Source organism: Muntiacus reevesi, chromosome 21 (assembly GCF_963930625.1).
Source record: "Muntiacus reevesi chromosome 21, mMunRee1.1, whole genome shotgun sequence".
In the NCBI taxonomy this organism is placed as follows: Eukaryota; Metazoa; Chordata; class Mammalia; order Artiodactyla; family Cervidae; genus Muntiacus; species Muntiacus reevesi.
Window position 1 is genome coordinate 10,995,988 of NC_089269.1, and position 19,129 is coordinate 11,015,116.

The 19,129-nt window shown below is 39.8% G+C and overlaps 1 pseudogene; it reads right to left on the minus strand.

The window, feature by feature from the left end:
- Positions 1-14,396: 14,396 nt before the first annotated feature.
- Positions 14,397-15,071, minus strand: LOC136152491 (non-histone chromosomal protein HMG-14 pseudogene; annotated as a pseudogene).
- Positions 15,072-19,129: the final 4,058 nt, after the last annotated feature.

Sequence of the window (19,129 nt, forward strand, 5' to 3'; positions counted from 1 at the left end):
TATATATGCACCCAACATAGGAGCACCGCAATATGTACGGCAAACGCTAACAAGTATGAAAGAGGAAATTAATAGTAACACAATAATAGTGGGAGACTTTAATACCCCACTCACAACTATGGATAGATCAACTAAACAGAAAATCAATAAGGAAACACAAACCTTAAATGATACAATGGACCAGCTAGACCTAGTTGATATCTATAGGACATTTCACCCCAAAACAATCAACTTCACCTTTTTCTCAAGCGCACACGGAACCTTCTCCAGAATAGATCACATCCTGGGCCATAAATCTGGTCTTGGAAAATTCAAAAAAATTGACATCATTCCAGTCATCTTTTCTGACCACAGTGCAGTAAGATTAGATCTCAATTACAGGAAAAAAATTGTTAAAAATTCAAACATATGGAGGCTAAATAACACGCTTCTGAATAACCAACAAATCATAGAAGAAATCAAAAAAGAAATCAAAATATGTATAGAAACGAATGAAAATGAAAGCACAACAACCCAAAACCTATGGGACACTGTAAAAGCAGTGCTAAGGGGAAGGTTCATAGCATTACAGGCTTACATCAAGAAACAAGAAAAAAGCCAAATAAATAACCTAACTCTACACCTAAAGCAATTAGAGAAGGAAGAAATGAAGAACCCCAGGGTTAGCAGAAGGAAAGAAATCTTAAAAATTAGGGCAGAAATAAATGCAAAAGAAACTAAAGAGACCATAGCAAAAATCAACAAAGCTAAAAGCTGGTTTTTTGAAAAAATAAACAAAATTGACAAACCATTAGCAAGACTCATTAAGAAACAAAGAGAGAAGAACCAAATTAACAAAATAAGAAATGAAAAGGGTGAGATCACAACAGACAACACTGAAATCCAAAGGATCATAAGAGACTACTACCAGCAGCTCTATGCCAATAAAATGGACAACTTGGATGAAATGGACAAATTCTTAGAAAAGTATAACTTTCCAAAACTGAACCAGGAAGAAATAGAAGATCTTAACAGAACCATCACAAGCAAGGAAATCGAAACTGTTATCAAAAATCTTCCAGCAAACAAAAGCCCAGGACCAGATGGCTTCACAGCTGAATTCTACCAAAAATTTAGAGAAGAGCTAACACCTATCTTACTCAAACTCTTCCAGAAAATTGCAGATGAAGGTAAACTTCCAAACTCATTCTATGAGGCCACCATCACCCTAATTCCAAAACCAGACAAAGATGCCACAAAAAAAGAAAACTACAGGCCAATATCACTGATGAACATAGATGCAAAAATCCTTAACAAAATTCTAGCAAACAGAATCCAACAACATATTAAAAAAATCATACACCATGACCAAGTGGGCTTTATCCCAGGAATGCAAGGATTCTTTAATATCCGCAAATCGATCAACGTAATACACCACATTAACAAATTGGAAGATAAAAACCATATGATTATCTCAATAGATGCAGAGAAAGCCTTTGACAAAATTCAACACTCATTTATGATTAAAACTCTCCAGAAAGCAGGAATAGAAGGAACATACCTCAACATAATAAAAGCTATATATGACAAACCCACAGCAAGCATCACCCTCAATGGTGAAAAATTGAAAGCATTTCCTCTGAAATCAGGAACAAGACAAGGATGCCCACTCTCACCACTACTATTCAACATAGTGTTGGAAGTTTTGGCCACAGCAATCAGAGCAGAAAAAGACGTAAAAGGAATCCAGATAGGAAAAGAAGAAGTGAAACTCTCGCTGTTTGCAGATGACATGATCCTCTACATAGAAAACCCTAAAGACTCTTCCAGAAAATTACTAGAGCTAATCAATGAATATAGTAAAGTTGCAGGATATAAAATTAACACACAGAAATTCCTTGCATTCCTATATACTAACAATGAAAAAACAGAAAGGGAAATTAAGGAAACAATACCATTCACCATTGCAACAAAAAGAATAAAATACTTAGGAGTATATCTACCTAAAGAAACAAAAGACCTATACACAGAAAACTATAAAACATTGATGAAAGAAATCAAAGAGGACACAAACAGATGGAGAAACATACCGTGTTCATGGATTGGAAGAATCAATATTGTCAAAATGGCTATTCTACCCAAAGCAATCTATAGATTCAATGCAATCCCTTTCAAGCTACCAACGGTATTTTTCACAGAACTAGAACAAATAATTTCACAATTTGTATGGAAATACAAAAAACCTCGTAATTCTCAAGATTACAAAGTAATCTTGAGAAAGAAGAATGGAACTGGAGGAATCAACCTGCCTGATCTCAGACTCTACTACAAAGCCACAGTCATCAAGACAGTATGGTACTGGCACAAAGACAGAAATATAGATCAATGGAACAGAATAGAAAGCCCAGAGATAAATCCACGAACCTATGGACACCTTATCTTTGACAAAGGAGGCAAGGATATACAATGGAAAAAAGACAATCTCTTTAACAAGTGGTGCTGGGAAAACTGGTCAGCCACTTGTAAAAGAATGAAACTAGAACACTTTCTAACACCATACACAAAAATAAACTCAAAATGGATTAAAGATCTAAACGTAAGACCAGAAACTATAAAACTCCTAGAGGAGAACATAGGCAAAACACTCTCTGACATAAATCACAGCAAGATCTTCTATGACCCACCTCCCAGAATATTGGAAATAAAAGCAAAAATAAACAAATGGGACCTAATGAAACTTAAAAGCTTTTGCACAACAAAGGAAACTATAAGTAAGGTGAAAAGACAGCCCTCAGATTGGGAGAAAATAATAGCAAATGAGGAAACAGACAAAGGATTAATCTCAAAAATATACAAGCAACTCCTGAAGCTCAATTCCAGAAAAATAAATGACCCAATCAAAAAATGGGCCAAAGAACTAAACAGACATTTCTCCAAAGAAGACATACAGATGGCTAACAAACACATGAAAAGATGCTCCACATCACTCATCATCAGAGAAATGCAAATCAAAACCACAATGAGGTACCATTATACGCCAGTCAGGATGGCTGCTATCCAAAAGTCTACAAGAAATAAATGCTGGAGAGGGTGTGGAGAAAAGGGAACCCTCTTACACTGTTGGTGGGAATGCAAACTAGTACAGCCACTATGGAAAACAGTGTGGAGATTTCTTAAAAAACTGGAAATAGAACTGCCATATGACCCAGCAATACCACTTCTGGGCATACACACTGAGGAATCTAGATCTGAAAGAGACACGTGCACCCCAATGTTCATCGCAGCACTGTTTATAATAGCCAGGACATGGAAACAACCTAGATGCCCATCAGCAGATGAATGGATAAGGAAGCTATGGTACATATACACCATGGAATATTACTCAGCCGTTAAAAAGAATTCATTTGAATCAGTTCTAATGAGATGGATGAAACTGGAGCCCATTATACAGAGTGAGGTGAGCCAGAAAGATAAAGAACATTACAGTATACTAACACATATATACGGAATTTAGAAAGATGGTAACAATGGCCCTATATGCAGGGCAGAAGAAGAGACGCAGAAGTACAGAACAGACTTTTGAACTCTGTGGGAGAAGGGGAGGGTGGGAAGTTTCGAAAGAACAGCATGTATCAAGTGCTCGGGCCTGTTGGGCTGGGAAGATCCAGAGGAATCGGGTGGAGAGGGAGGTGGGATGGGAGACCGGGATGGGGAATTCGTGTAACTCTATGGCTGATTCACATCAATGTATAACAAAACCCACTGAAAAATAAAAAAATTAAAAAAAAAAAAAAAATAAAAATAAAAATAAAATCAAGACCAGCTCCATCACTTTTGGACTGTGATTCACTGGGGAAAATATTACACTCTCAGAGACACAGTTTCCTCATCTGTACAATGGGAACTTCAATGCCTATCTATTTAGCTATTTTTTTAAATTAAAATAACACATGTAAAATGTTCAGCACAGCCTTTAGCATGCCATAAGTGCTTAATAACCTGTAAGTGTGATTAGATAGAATTATCTATGAGAATAAAAATCTAACTCATAGAGGTTATATAAGGACTAAATGAGATAATAAATGTAACACATCTGTTACCCAGAGGAACACATAAATTTCTTCCTCCTCCCCTTGCTTGACCCCAGGTATTAACAATTCCTTATATTTACATTTGAGTGTATCATTAATCAAAATAATCTAATTGGCATGAAAGAACAGTCATGCCAAGAAAGTACATTTCCTACTTCACCTGCTCATGGATATAGTCCTGAGACCAGCATCAGGTTCTGAACTTTCCTGTTTCAAAGGGATTTTTGTCATAGTTTGTTTCTCTTTATTCTGATGCAGCAGACCATCAAAATACCTTCCTTTTAGGGAACCCTCTTACACTGTTGGTGGGAATGCAAACTAGCACAGCCACTATGGAGAAGAGTGTGGAGCTTCCTTAAAAAACTGGAAATAGAACTGCCAAATGACCCACCAATCCCACTGCTGGGCATACACACCGAGGAAACCAGATCTGAAAGAGACACGTGCACCCCAATGTTCATCGCAGCACTGTTTATAATAACCAGGACATGGAAGCAACCTAGATGCCCATCAGCAGATGAATGGATAAGGAAGCTGTGGTACATATACACCATGGAATATTACTCAGCCATTAAGAAGAATTCATTTTAATCAGTCCTAATGAGGTGGATGAAACTGGAGCCTATTATACAGAGTAAAGTAAACCAGAAAGAAAAACACCAATACAGTATACTAATGCATATATATGGAATTTAGAAAGATGGTAATGATAACCCTGTATGCAAGGCAGCAAGAGAGACACAGATGTATTGAACAGTCTTTTGGACTCTGTGGGAGAGGGTGAGGGTGAGATGATGTGGGAGAATGGCATTGAAACATGCAAATTATCATATGTGAAATGAATCGCCAGTCCAGGTTCGATGCATGAGACAGGGTGCTCAGGGCTGGTCCCCTGGGATGACCCAGAGGGATGGGATGGGGAGGGAGGTGGGGGGGTGGGGTTCAGGATGGGGAACACATGTACACCCATGGAGGATTCAAGTCAATGTATGGCAAAACCAATACAATATTGTAAAGTAAAATAAATTAATTGATTTAAAAAATACTTCCTTTTGGTCTTAAATGTTAAGAATCTATTTTCAGTCAAAACTTTGGTGGTCAAAAATATAAGGCCATTTAAGATATGCTACAGCGTATCACACCAGCATGTCAACCTGTCCCTTTTCACAAATGGATATCAAGTTAGAAAAGAAAATAAGAATTGTTTTAATTACTTGTCTTTGTTGTTTCTAACTTGAGAGTTTTCAAAGCAGTGCTTTGACATCAAGTATCTAGAGAACAGAGAATATGCACAGTCTGAACCTTTTCCCATCGCCCATCTCATGGAACATATAGCACACCGGCTTTTCCATGGTTTCAGATTTTCATTACCATTTCCAATTGTCATATTTTAAAATTCTGTCTCTCCATATTTATTAAGACGGCACAGCCAATGTCCCTAAATTGCCCACTTTAATAAAAAGCAGCAGCAGGGAGGGATAAATTATGCTTATGGGATTACTAGATAGATACACACTACCATGTATAAAGTGAAGTCGCTCAGTTGTGTCCGACACTTTGAGACCCCGTGGACTGTAGACTACCAGGCTCCTCCATCCATGGGATTCTCCAGGCAAGAATACTGGAATGGGTTGCCATTTCCTTCTCCAGGGGATCTTCCCGACCCAGGGACCGAACCTGGGTCTCCCACATTGCAGACAGATACTTTAACCTCTAGAAAGGATGAAGATATGGAGCCAAAGCAAAAACAATACCCAGTTGTGGATGGATAGAAGCAAGGTCCAATGCTGTAAAGAGTAATATAGCATAAGAACCTGGAATGTCAGGTCCATGAACCAAGGCAAAAGTGGTCAAACAGGAGATGGCAAGAGTGAACATTGACATTCTAGGAATCAGCAAACTAAAATAGACTGGAATGGGTGAATTTAACTCAGATGACCATTATATCTACTACTGTGGGCAGGAATCCCTTAGAAGAAATGGAGTAGCCATCATGGTCAACAAGAGAGTCTGAAATGCAGTACTTGGATGCAGTCTCAAAAACAACAGAATGATCGCTGCTCATTTCCAAGGCAAACCGTTCAATATCACAGTAATCCAAGCCTATGCCCCAACCAGTAATGCTGAAGAAGCTGAAGTTGAACGTTTCTATGAAGACCTGCAAGACCTTTTAGAACTAACACCCCAAAAGGATGTCCTTTTCATTATAGGGGACTGGAATGCAAAAGTAGGAAGTCAAGAAACACCTGGAGTAACAGGCAAATTTGGCCTTGGAGTACGGAATGAAGCAGGGCAAAGGCTAATAGAGTTTTGCCAAGAGAACACACTGGTCATAGCAAACACCCTCTTCCAACAACACAAGAGAAGACTCTACACATGGACATCACACATGGTCAACACCGAAATCAGACTGATTATATTCTTTGCAGCCAAAGATGGAGAAGCTCTATACAGTCAGCAAAAACAAGACAGGGAGCTGACTGTGGCTCAGATCACGAACTCCTTATTGCCAAATTCAGACTTAAATTGAAGAAAGTAGGGAAAACCACTAGACCATTCAGGTATGACCTAAATCAAATCCCTTATCATTATACAGTGGAAGTGAGAAATAGATTTAAGGGACTAGATCTGATAGAGTGCCTGATGAACTATGGATGGAGGTTCGTGACATTGTACAGAAGACAGGGATTAAGACCAGCCCCATGGAAAAGAAACACAAAAAAGCAAAATGGTTGTCTGAGGGGGCCTTACAAATAGCTATTAGAAGAAGAGTAGTGAAAAGCAAAGGAGAAAAGGAAAGATATTCCCATGTGAATGCAGAGTTCCAAAGAACAGCAAGGAGAGATAAGAAAGCCTTCCTCAGCAACCAATGCAAAGAAATAGAGGAAAACAAATAGAATGGGAAAGACTAGAGATCTCTTCAAGAATATAAGAGATACCAAGGGAACATTTCATACAAAGATGGGCTCAATAAAGGACAGAAGTGGTATGGACCTAACAGAAGCAGAAGATATTAAGAAGAGGTGGCAAGAATACACAGAATAATTATACAAAAAAGATCTTCATGACCCAGATAATCATGATGGTGTGATCACTCACCTAGAGCCAGACATCCTGGAATGTGAAATCAAGTGGGCCTTGGAAAGCATCACTACAAACAAAACTAGTGGAGGTGATGGAATTCCAGTTGAGCTATTTCAAATCCTAAAGGATGATGCTTTGAAAGTGTTGCATTCAATATGCCAGCAAATTTGGAAAACTCAGCAGTGGCCACAGGACTGGAAAAGGTCAGTTTTCATTCTAATCCCTAAGAAAGGCAATCCCAAAGAATGCTCAAACTACCACACAATTGCACTCATCTCACACGCTAGTAAAGTAATGCCCAAAATTCTCCAAGCCAGGCTTCAGCAATATGTGAACTGCAAACTTCCAGATGTTCAAGCTGGTTTTAGAAAAGGCAGAGGAACCAGAGATCAAATTGCCAACATCAGCTGGATCATCAAAAAAGCAAGAGAGTTCCAGAAAAACATCTATTTCTGCTTAATTGATTATGCCAAAGCCTTTGACTGTGTGGATCACAATAAACTGTGGAAAATTCTGAAAGAGATGGGCATACCAGACCACCTGATCTGCCTCTTGAGAAACCTATATACAGGTCAGGAAGCAACAGTTAGAACTGGACATGGAACAGCAGACTCGTTCCAAATTGGAAAAGGAGTACATCAAGGCTGTATATTGTCACCCTGCTTATTTAACTTATATGCAGAGTACATCATGAGACATGCTGGGCTGGAAGAAGCACAAGCTGGAATCAAGATTGTTGGGAGAAATATAAATAACCTCAGATTGCAGATGACACCACCCTTATGACAGAAAGTAAAGATGAACTAAAAAGCCTCTTGATGAAAGTGAAAGAGGACAGTGAAAAAGTTGGCTGAAAGTCAACATTCAGAAAACTGAGATCACGGCATTTGGTTCCATCACTTCATGGCAAATAGATGGAGAAACAGTGGAAACAGTGGCTGACTATCTTTTTGGGCTCCAAAATCACTGCAGATGGTGATTGCAGCCATGAAATTAATAGACATTTTCTCCTTGGAAGGAAAGTTATGATCAACCTAGATAGCACATTAAAAAGTAGAGACATTACTTTGCCAACAAAGGTCCATCTAGTCAAGGCCATGGTTTTTCCCGTGGTCATGTATGGATGTGACAGTTGGACTATAAAGAAAGCTGAGTGCCGAAGAATTGATGCTTTTGAACTGTGGTGTTGGAGAAGACACTTGAGAGTCCCTTGATTTGCAAGGAGATCCAACCAGTCCATCTTAAAGGAGATCAGTCCTGGGTGTTCACTGGAAGGACTGATGCTGAAGCTGAAACTCTAGTACTTCAGCCAGCTCATGCGAAGAGTTGACTCATTGGAAATGACCCTGGTGCTGGGAGGGATTGGGGGCAGGAGGAGTAGGGGACGACAGAGGATGAGATGGTTGGATGGCATCACCGACTGATGGACATGTGCTTGAGTAAACTCTGGGAGTTGGTGATGGACAGGGAGACCTGGCGTGCAGGTCTCATGGGGTCGCAAAGAGTTGGACACAACTGAGCAACTGAACTGAACTGAACTGAACTGAAACAGCCATGGCAATCAAAACATTATGAGAGCTTCATAAAGACAGTCAAACACACCACTGAAATAAAATAGACAGCTTGAAAATAGATACAACATATATAGTCAGTTTATTCTTCTGAAAGATTCCAAGACAATTCAGTGGGAAATGGAAAGCTGTTTCAACATATAGTGCTAGACTAACTGGATAATATACCACACTCAAAACACCATTTAAGATGGACCAGGGGGAAAAAAAAAAAAAAGATGGACCAGAGATCCAAAAGCAAAAGTTACAACTACAAAGCTTCTTTAAGAATACAGGAGAATACCTTTGCAACTTTGGGACAAAGATTTTTTTTTTTAAGAGGACACAAAAAGCACTACACATAAAAGAAAAAATATTGATAAACTGTACTTAATCAAAACTAAAAACTGCTCATCAAAAGTCACCATTAAAGAAAATAAAAATGGAAACCACAGACTGGGAGAAATGTTTGCAGTACTTCTCTGACAAAGGAAGTGTTTCTGCAACTTTAAACTAGGATTGTAAATTGTAAAAAATACACATTATTTATAAGAACACAAACAACCCACCTTTTTAAATGGGCAAAAGGCTTGGATATACACTTCATAAAAGATACACAGAAGGGTACTAAGCACATGAAAATGATCAGCATATTAGTCATCAGAGAAATGCAAGTTAAAAACCACAATGAAGTATCATCTCACACCTGACTAGAACAGCTTTACAAAGCAGAAAATGTCAAATGCTATTACGGAAGTGAAATAACTGGAACTTCAGCAAATGGCTGAGAATTTCAAATAAAGCAACCACTGTGGAAAGCTGTTTGGTACTACCATAAAGTTAAAGACACACCTACCAGAAATTCCATGCCTAGAGGTATATGCAAAATAAATGGAAATATATGTCCACAAAGAGACTTGAATGTTCCTAGTACCTGTAGTAGATGTGATCAATTATATGCCACCTTTAGGGCTGAAGCACTCACTCCTCCAACCTTGGGGGATGTTGGCAACTAAGAAAATAGTGAAATCCTTTTCTAGAAATTGCCCTCAACTGAAGAGAGTCAGCCGGTACAAGAGCCTCGTGACACAATGCCAGGGAATAAAGGCTCATCCCCCAGCCTCAAAACTTCAAAGAAGGTATTTTCCAAAGACAGCTGTACTACATATTCCATCTCATTCACTCTTCTTGTAGTGATGACACTTCTCCATTGAGAAGGAGGTTTGTCTTCTCTCCTTGGATCCAGCGGACTTTTGTATCTGTCTTGACTAATACGGTGGGAGAAATGTGCTGTGTGACTTCCACGCTGGACCATAAAAGGTGGTTTGCCCTCCTCCTAGCTCCTTCTCACTCAGGACAGACACTTTAGTAGGACTTGAGCCTACAGGAGACAATGTAAGAAGCCTGGCTACTCTGAGGCTTCCATGCTAGAGACACCAAGAGGGGAACTACACAGAGACAGGGACGCTGGAGGAGCTTCAAGCTGTTTCAACTTTTTGAGTCTTCCCAGCCCGGACACCGGGCTTCCCAGGTGGCACAGCAGTAAAGAATCGGCCTGCCAGTGCAGCAGACACAAGAGACACAGGTTCCATCCCTGGGTCGGGAAAAGCCCCCGGAGAAGGAAACAGCAACCCATTCCAGTATTCTTGCCTAGGAGATTCTACGGACAGAGGAGACTGGCAGGCTACAGTCCAGGGGCTCACGAAGAGTCGGACTGAGCATATGCACACAAAGCCCATGCACCACACACGGGTGAGAAGCATTTAGGGGACCCCGGCTCCAGCCACCATCTGAGGGCAGCTTTACGAGAGACCCTAATCCCGAACTATGCAGGCAGGCTGCTTCCAAATTCTAAATTCCGACAGAGAATAAATGACTGTGGTTGTTTTAAGCCCCCAGGTTTCGGGGTGACTTCTTCTGCAACAAGAAAACTGATACACAGAGGGCAACTCTGAAGGGCCAGTCCAGTTTCAGCTGTGTGCCATCTCTCCTTCTACCCAATCCTGCCTGTCATTTCCCATGAGTACTGACCTCAACAACACCTGTTGACACCTTTATGTAGAAAAATCAATTCAGAATTTGTTTTCCAGAGAACACAATCTTGGAAGTTCATGGTTTTTTTTCCTTAACTTTTTTTTTTTTTGACCACACCACATGGCTTGTGAGATCTTAGTTGCCTGACAAAGGATCAATCTGTGCCTCCTGCAGCAGAAGCACAGAGCCTAACCACCAGATCGCCAGGGAAGCCTCTTGGAAGTTTTATTCATGGGAGCCAAAAGCAAAGGAAACCCCCCAAACAGCCCATCAACAGGAGACTGAATAAGCAAATCATGGTATGTTCATACAATAGAATACTGACTGCTTAGTAATAAAGAGCAATACACTCAACATAGACATGTTAATGAAAGTATTCAGACACAGAGTACATCTTGTATGGTTCTTTTCATGAAGTTCAAGGAAAGCAAAACTAATCTTATGGTGATAAAATCAGAATAGTGTGGCCTAAAGGGTGGGTAGTAGGGATGGAGAGATTGACTGGCAAGGAACATTGACAGCTACTATAAACAATGAACAGAGTCTAACTCCTGGCCTGACAAATGTAAAACCTCACACTAAAAACTTGCACCTCAATTCTGTTTACCTAATATATCATGTCTGACTTTCTAGTACACATTAAAGGGCATGCTGAAAGGCAAAAGACAGCCTGAAGGGACAAGTCAACCATCAGAACCAGATTTATAGATGACAGAGATTTTGGAATTATTAGATCAGGAATTTAAGATAATTGTGATTAATATGCTAAGAGCATTAATGAAAAAAAACTGGACAATTTTTAAAAAACAAGGAGGTAACATAAGCAGAGAGATGGAAACTCTAAGCAAGAATCAAAAGAAATGCTAGATTTCAAAAACAGTAAGAGGGACGTCCCTGGTGGGCCAGTGGTTAAGAATCCACCTGCCAGGGCAAGGAACACAGGTTCAATCCCTAGTCCTTGGAGTTTCTACAAGCCTCGCGGCAACTAAACCTGTGTGCCACAACTGGGCCCATGCGTTGCAACTGCTGAGCCTGCTTGCCCTGGAGCTCTGCAAAAAAAGAAGCTACCGCAGTGAGAAGGTCACGCACCACAAATAGAGAGTAGCCCCCAGTCTCTGCAACTACAGAGAGTCCATGCACAAAAATAAAAAGCCAGAGCATCAAAAAATTTTTTTTTCATTAATTAAACAAACAAATGAAGAATGCCTTTTCTGGGTTCATTAGTAGACTAGACAAGAATCAGTGAGCTTGAAGAATGTCAGTAGAAACTTCCCAAACTACACAGCAATGAGAAAAAATAATGAAAAATATAATATCCAAGAGACATGGGACAAAAGGTATCGTGTATACATAATGGGAATAACACGAGAGGAAAAGGTAAAAGAAAGAAAAAATATTTGAAGTTTTTATGTCTGAGAATATTTCAAAATAAATGACAGACACCAAATTACAGACCTGGAAATCTAGGTCAGAGAACACTAACCAGGATAAATATTAAATACAATACAAAACCCTACACTTAGGCATTTCCTATTCAAACTGCAGAAAATCAAAGATGAGACTTTTTTAAAAGAAGTTAAAAGAGGAGAAAAATACCTATAGAGCAACAAGTACAAGAATATACTGGAATTTTCTTCAGAAATCACATAAGCAAAAGAGAGTAGAGTGAAATATTTGGTGTTGAATGAAAACCAACAAAGAATTCTGTATCCAAGGAATTATCCTTTAAAAGTAAAGTAGAAATAAAGACATTTAAAAGTAAAGTAAAACTTAAGGCAAAGAAAAATTGAGGTAGTTTGTCACCAGTAGACCTGCCTTACAAGAAATATTAAAGGAATTTATTCAGAAAGAAGGAAATGATAAAGGTCAGAAGCTTAGATCTACAAAAGGAGAACATTAGAGAAGGAATAAATGAAGGTAAAATAAAATCTTTCATTTACTTTTATTTTTAATTGATCTAACTGATAACAGTTTGTTTAAAATAATAATAGTAATGATAAATGAGGTGATTAAAGCTCATGGACAAACAAAATGAATGACAAAAAATGTTACAAGGAAAGAGGATGAGGAACTGGAAATACGCTGCTATATGGTACTGGCATTATCCATGAGGCCATATATTGTTACCAGAAAGTGAATTTAGATTAATCGTAAATGTATATTGCAAACTTTAGGCTGCTCCTAGGCATCCACCCAAATAAGTGAAAACTTGCCCCCAAACAAAAAGCTGCACCTGAACCTTGATAACAGCTGTACATACAATCACCAAAACTGGAAGCAAACAAGATGACCTTCAGTAGGTGAACAGATGAGCTATGAAGCCCACAAAAGATAGGAAGGAATCTTATATATATTTAGCTAAATGAAAGAAGTTAGTCTCAAAAGTTTACTGTATGATTCCAAATGTTATTCTGGAAAAGGCAAAACTATAGAGACAGTAAAAACATCCCCGTGTTTGGGGAAGGGAGGGAAGGATGAATAGGTGAAACAGTCAATTTTTAGCCAGTGAACTACTCTGAATGAACCTGTATTAGTGAATATGTCATTTTGTCAAAATCCATAGAACTGTACAACACAAAGAGTTAACCATTATATAAACTATGTATTTTAACTAATAATAATGTATCAATATTGGCTTGTCCGTTGTAACAAAAGCAACACACCAGTGAAAGCTACTAATGATAAGGGCAACTATAGAGGAGGAGGAGTGATGAGAGAGAGACAGTAAATGAGAATTCTCAGTATTTCCTGCTTAATTTTTCTGTAAACCTAAAACTGCTCTAAAAATTGTTTTTCAAAACAAGGTATGGATCCTGATCTCAAAGAGCTTACAATCTAGCAAGAGAGATTTAATTGTAACTGTTGTGTGACAAACTTCTCTATGTGAACAAGAGATATGCAAATCTTTCTAAATTATGAAATACTTCAAATACACAAAGTACAGAAAATAATAAAACATCACTAATTACCCACATTCAGCTTTAAAAGACAGTAACTTTCTCATATATATATATTTTTTTAATGAGCAATGAAACTTTACAGAAAGATGAAACCCTCTGAATTTCTATCTATTGATATTCTTTTAATCCCCTACCTAGAAATAACACTATTCAGAATTTATCTTCCCCATCACATTTTATCCTATTGTTATATCTAAGTCAGTATGTAGCATGCATGTAGCTTTTGAAAAAAAAAAATCAATAACTTTTTTTAAAGAATTCTTTTATAACTGAGATTTTATTGGTTGTTTTGAGGATCACTACACAGACATTTCAATTTGTACACAATTCTTCACATATGTACCAGAAATCTAAAATATCATGTAGTTGTGATTCTTAACAGTTATTCCAGTGACTTTCCAGCTTAAAATTTGCAGCAAACTTTCCTTAACAGGATATCAAGTACCAATATCTTCAAATATTGATATGTTGTTACATCATAAGTCCCACTGATTCACAATTTAATATCATATGCACTACATACCCAAACTGTCAATCGTTCACAACACATTAACCAAGTTACTAGGAAAACTGAACTACCACGACCAAAGATGTTATAGTATAATGCACAAAATTCTGACCAGGAGAGCCAAGATCAAAAAGTGGTTTGCTGTAGGAAATAATTCTATCAAAACAATATGGGAAGAGAAGTAATTTAAAGTGTTCAGGACATTAAATGCACAACTGACTCCAAACTGCCATTCAGTATGCTTTTGTATTATAGGATATAAAAGCTACCCCCCATTTATGGAATGTTAAGCTGACACCCAAGACAATCAAAGCCTCCCATATCCAATATCCCACTATTTTCTGGTTGTACCAAAAAATAAACAACCAGCAAATGATTTCACCTCTTTAAAAAAAGCATTTACACTTAAAAAATGGGATGAGGTGGGATTCCCTCCTTTTAAAAAATGTTTCTAGAGCTACTAAAAAACTTGCATTTACAAAATAGTTGATAAAAATATTCCCCTGGATTGTACAAGAAGGGAAACAGGGATCACTGACAGGACTGAGTGTGTGGTTATTAATCAGACTTGGCTTGTTTCTCTTCTGCTGCATCAGAGGCTGGGCTCTCCTCGTTTCTAGTCTTTCCATTTTATGCAGGCAAGTCTTCTTTAGTCTCGTGGTTGGCCACTTACGCCTGTTTTCCCTTTGCTCCTCTTTTCCCTTTTGTTTGCACTTTTTTTGTCTGAAGATTTATCCTTTCCCGCCGCCTTTTTTGGCTTCGTTTCCACTTTTGCAGGAGCCGGCTTAGCTTACAACCTCGCCGATCTCCCCTTGGGCTCCTCCTTCTCCGCCCCCTCGGCGGAGCTGACCTTCCTCTCGGGCATCATGGCGGCGGGGCGGGCGAGAGCCAGACGCCCGAGTACCGCGACTCGCTGAGAGTCTTCCAGAGGCTGACTAGCCTGACCCCCCGTGGCCGCTCCTCCCGCCTCAATAACTATTTTAATAGTAACTGGTCTATTTAGGTTTTTTCCCTTCCTTTTGGAGTAAATTTTGGTCACTTACGTTATTTCAAGAAAATTGCCATTTGACCAAAGTTTTATAGTAGCTAAGATTCTTCATGGTATTTACTTACGCGTTTCCTCATAAGTTACTGGTTTTTTGAAATCACTGTCTTACTTTAATATATATTTTAATAGGTAATATATACAGAGTTGAAATATTAAAATAACACTTGTTCCCATCCACAAATATACACAAGTAATAATCTTTATTCATTTTTCCAATCTTCTTTTCACAAGGATAAGAAAATATGAATCTACAGGAATCTCCCGTTTCCTGTAGCTTGGGTGAGTGAGTGAGCGAGTGAAGTCGCTCAGTCTTGTCCAACTCTTTGCAACCGAGTGGACTGTAGCCCACCAGGCTCTTCCCTCCATGGGATTCTCCAGGCATTTCTGTAGCTTGCTCTTACCCTTTACGAATGTCAAACATCTTTTCACTGCAGTTCACAGAGAACGTCCACACCTTCCTTTACAGCCGCATTATATTCCATTATGTGACTGTACCCTAATTTACTTAACTAACCTCTTATGAACAACACGAGCATTGTTTTCAGTTGTTGCTTCAAAGTTGCATTATGCACATTTTATTTTGCCACTGTAGAACTTCACCTGTAGAATAAATTTCCAGAAATGAAATTTCTGAGCCAAAGAGTAAGTACACGGTCGCATCTTGACAGTTTTTACCATCTCGCCACAGGGGTAGTGCTAATTTGTATTTTCAGCAGCAACACAACCATATGCACGGTCTGGGACAAAACACGATGAAGACCTACGTACCTTTTATATGTAAGACAACAGAAAACTCTATTCTAATGCCATAATAAACATATCTTCACAAAGACCTGAACATCCAGGTCTGGAATTTAGAAACCGTGGCTTCCTCGGAGCCCTCCCTCAGAAGGCCAGCGACGGGCAGCGGCCCCTTCTCACCCCATGTCCGTCCGGTCCCACCCTCAGGGGCTTTGTGCTCACACACGCAGACACCCCAGCCCACACCCAAAACCCAGTCACACCGCACTGTGGACAGCCTCCCCTCACAGTCAGCGAAGCGCCGCAGCATGGTTGACCCCAGAGAGGATGATGGGAAAGGGCGGCGCAGTCTCGCAGGCTGGGCGGGGCTTCTGAGGACCCGGATGCAGAAGAGGCGCACAGCGGTGAGCAGGGGTGATGCCGCATCCCGGTGGCCGTGTCCCCTTGGCCTCCCCGAGGAGTGGGAGTTTGCTGGAAGAGTCCTGACCCCATTATTTTTATATGAAAGTGAAAGAAAGTGAAAGTGTTAGTTGCTGAGTCATGTCCTACTCTTTGCGACCCCCATGGACTGTAGCCCGCTGGGCTTCTCCGTCCATGCGGTTCTCCAGGCAAAATTACTGGAGTGGGTAGCCATTCCCTTCTCCAGGGGATCTTCCCCACCCAGGGGTGGAACCAGAGTCGCCTGCGCTGCAGGCAGATTCTTTACCATCTGAGACACCTTATTTTTGTATATATGGCTTAATTATGCTTTTTTTTTTTGTCCTAATAAATCTCCCAGGAAATATATCTATTTAAATTCATCTTTTTAAAAAATTAATCTTTTGGTTTTGTTGATCTCTCCTCTTGTTTCTTTGATTTCCATTAATTTGTTCTTCCTTTTATTACTGCCAAACATACTTAGAACTTACTCTTTTCATTTTTACCTTCTAAAATTAGAATCCTTAATTTCACTCTGTCCGGCTTTTTATGAGTTGGACTATAAAGAAAGGTGAGTGCTGAAGAATTGATGCTTTTGAACTGTGGTGTTGAAGAAGACTCTTCAGAGTTCCCTGGACAGCAAGGAGATCCAACCAGTCCATCCTAAAGGAAATCAGTCCTGAATATTCATTGGAAGGACTGATGCTGAAGCTGAAACTCCAGTACTTTGACCACCTGATGCGAAGAACTGACTCATTGGAAACGACCCTGATGCTGAGAAAGATTGAAGGCAGGAGGAGAAGGGGACGACAGAGGATGAGATGGTTGGATGGCATCACTGACTCAATGGACATGAATCTCAGTAAACTCCAGGAGTTGGTGATTGTTATGCCCGATGTCCAAATCCCCGAGCGGGAAGAGAGAAGGCTTCCAAGACAATGCAACTCGCAGGAAGGGAAGTTTATTACTGACTCGAGCCAGGACTCTCCGCCCGCAACCAACGCAGTGGTGCGAGTCAGAGAGCCCCGAGCCCAAGCTGTTACACAAATTTATAGGGTGAGAAGTGGATTGGTTACACGTTTGCAAAACAATTTCATTGGTCAATACTTTCGCGCGAGCGGAACTTTCCTGGGGGTTTCCGCCCCGTTCCTAATTTCCTAATTGGCAAACAGTGGTCATTGTTAAAGCGAAAGCTACCTGATAGTAGGAAGGCCTACTCCTAATCTAAGTTGCGTTACTTCTGCTCACCTACAGTGATGGACAGGGAAGACTGGCGTGCTGTAGTCCATGGGGTCGCAAAGAGTCAGACATGACTGAGTGACTGAACTGAATTGAACTGACACTGAAGGTAGGATAAACTCAGCTTCTGTAGCCTGGGGTTTCATTTACATGTGGTGACTTTTCTTTTCCTACTCATGTCCCTGAACAGATGATACAGTTTTTCAGTGCTTCTCTGGGATAGTGAAAAGAACTTTTCTAACCTTCTAATGGTCGAGGCAAATTTTTAAGGCTTTAGGATAATCCCTGTGACTCAGGTCCAGCTTTCCCTCTTGACACAGGATGGAAGACATGCTTCCAGTGCCCATGTATACATTGAATGACCACCCCCAGCCTCTAGAGCTTATGGCAGTGCTTCATCATTATGATACTGACTTTTCTCTCTGTTTCTGCCACCTGGAATTTCCCTTCAAGAAAGAAAGTCTGCTATTTATTTCAATTATTTTTATTGTTTATTTATAATTTCTATGTGTTACAAACACATACAAAGTAGGAAGGGTGCCTATCTGTGTCTATACTTTTTGCCATTAATCAAGAGTCATTAGAGGCATTCCTTTTACTTAATGAGTATTTTGACTCCCTTTAGAGAAGGCTGTCAGAGAAGGCAATGGCAACCTACTCCAGTACTCTTGCCTGGAAATTCCCATGGACAGAGGAGCCTGGTAGGCTGCAGTCCATGGGGTCACTAAGAATTGGACACGACTGAGCGACTTCACTTTCAATTTTCACTTTCATGCATTAGAGAAGAAAATGACAACCCACTCCAGTGTTCTTGCCTTGAGAATCCCAGGGACGGGGGAGCCTGGTGGGCTGCCGTCTATGGGGTCGCACAGAGTTGGACACGACTGAAGCGACTTAGCAGCAGCAGCAGCAGCAGAGAAGGGCTGTGGGTTGTATCTTCAGTTGCTAACACAATGCCAGATACATAGAAAGTATCCCAAAATTTTTACTCACTGGCTTCTTTGCCATTTACCTTTTTGTTGAGGATATCAAACTGAGCTATCTCCTCTTGGATCATGATCACATTTTAACTCCTTGGCTCCCCAGTTCAAGACCCTATCCTCTGAAATACCTAAATTACCCACAAAATATAGCAAAAGTAGTATTCATATTTTTAGCCTCTCTGTTTTAAGTAAAGAAAAGTCAGATCCAGAAAGATTGAGTGATTTGTTTTTATCCTATAACTAGTAAAGTGACATTAGCTCTTCACTGGCCCAACTTCCTCATCCTATGTAGTGAGTATATTCTCCATTAAGAATAACTCTTTCTAGTTCAATAATTGGTTGGTAGCTGAGTATGGGCTATAATTCAGATCTCATTATTAGCAACCAGGTCCTCCTGGTTCCTCCTCACAATGCCTGACTTTACCACAGGGATAACAGGAAAAGTGGGCATCAGCTTCATTTTGCTTGAGAATTCATACATTGAAACATACTTAA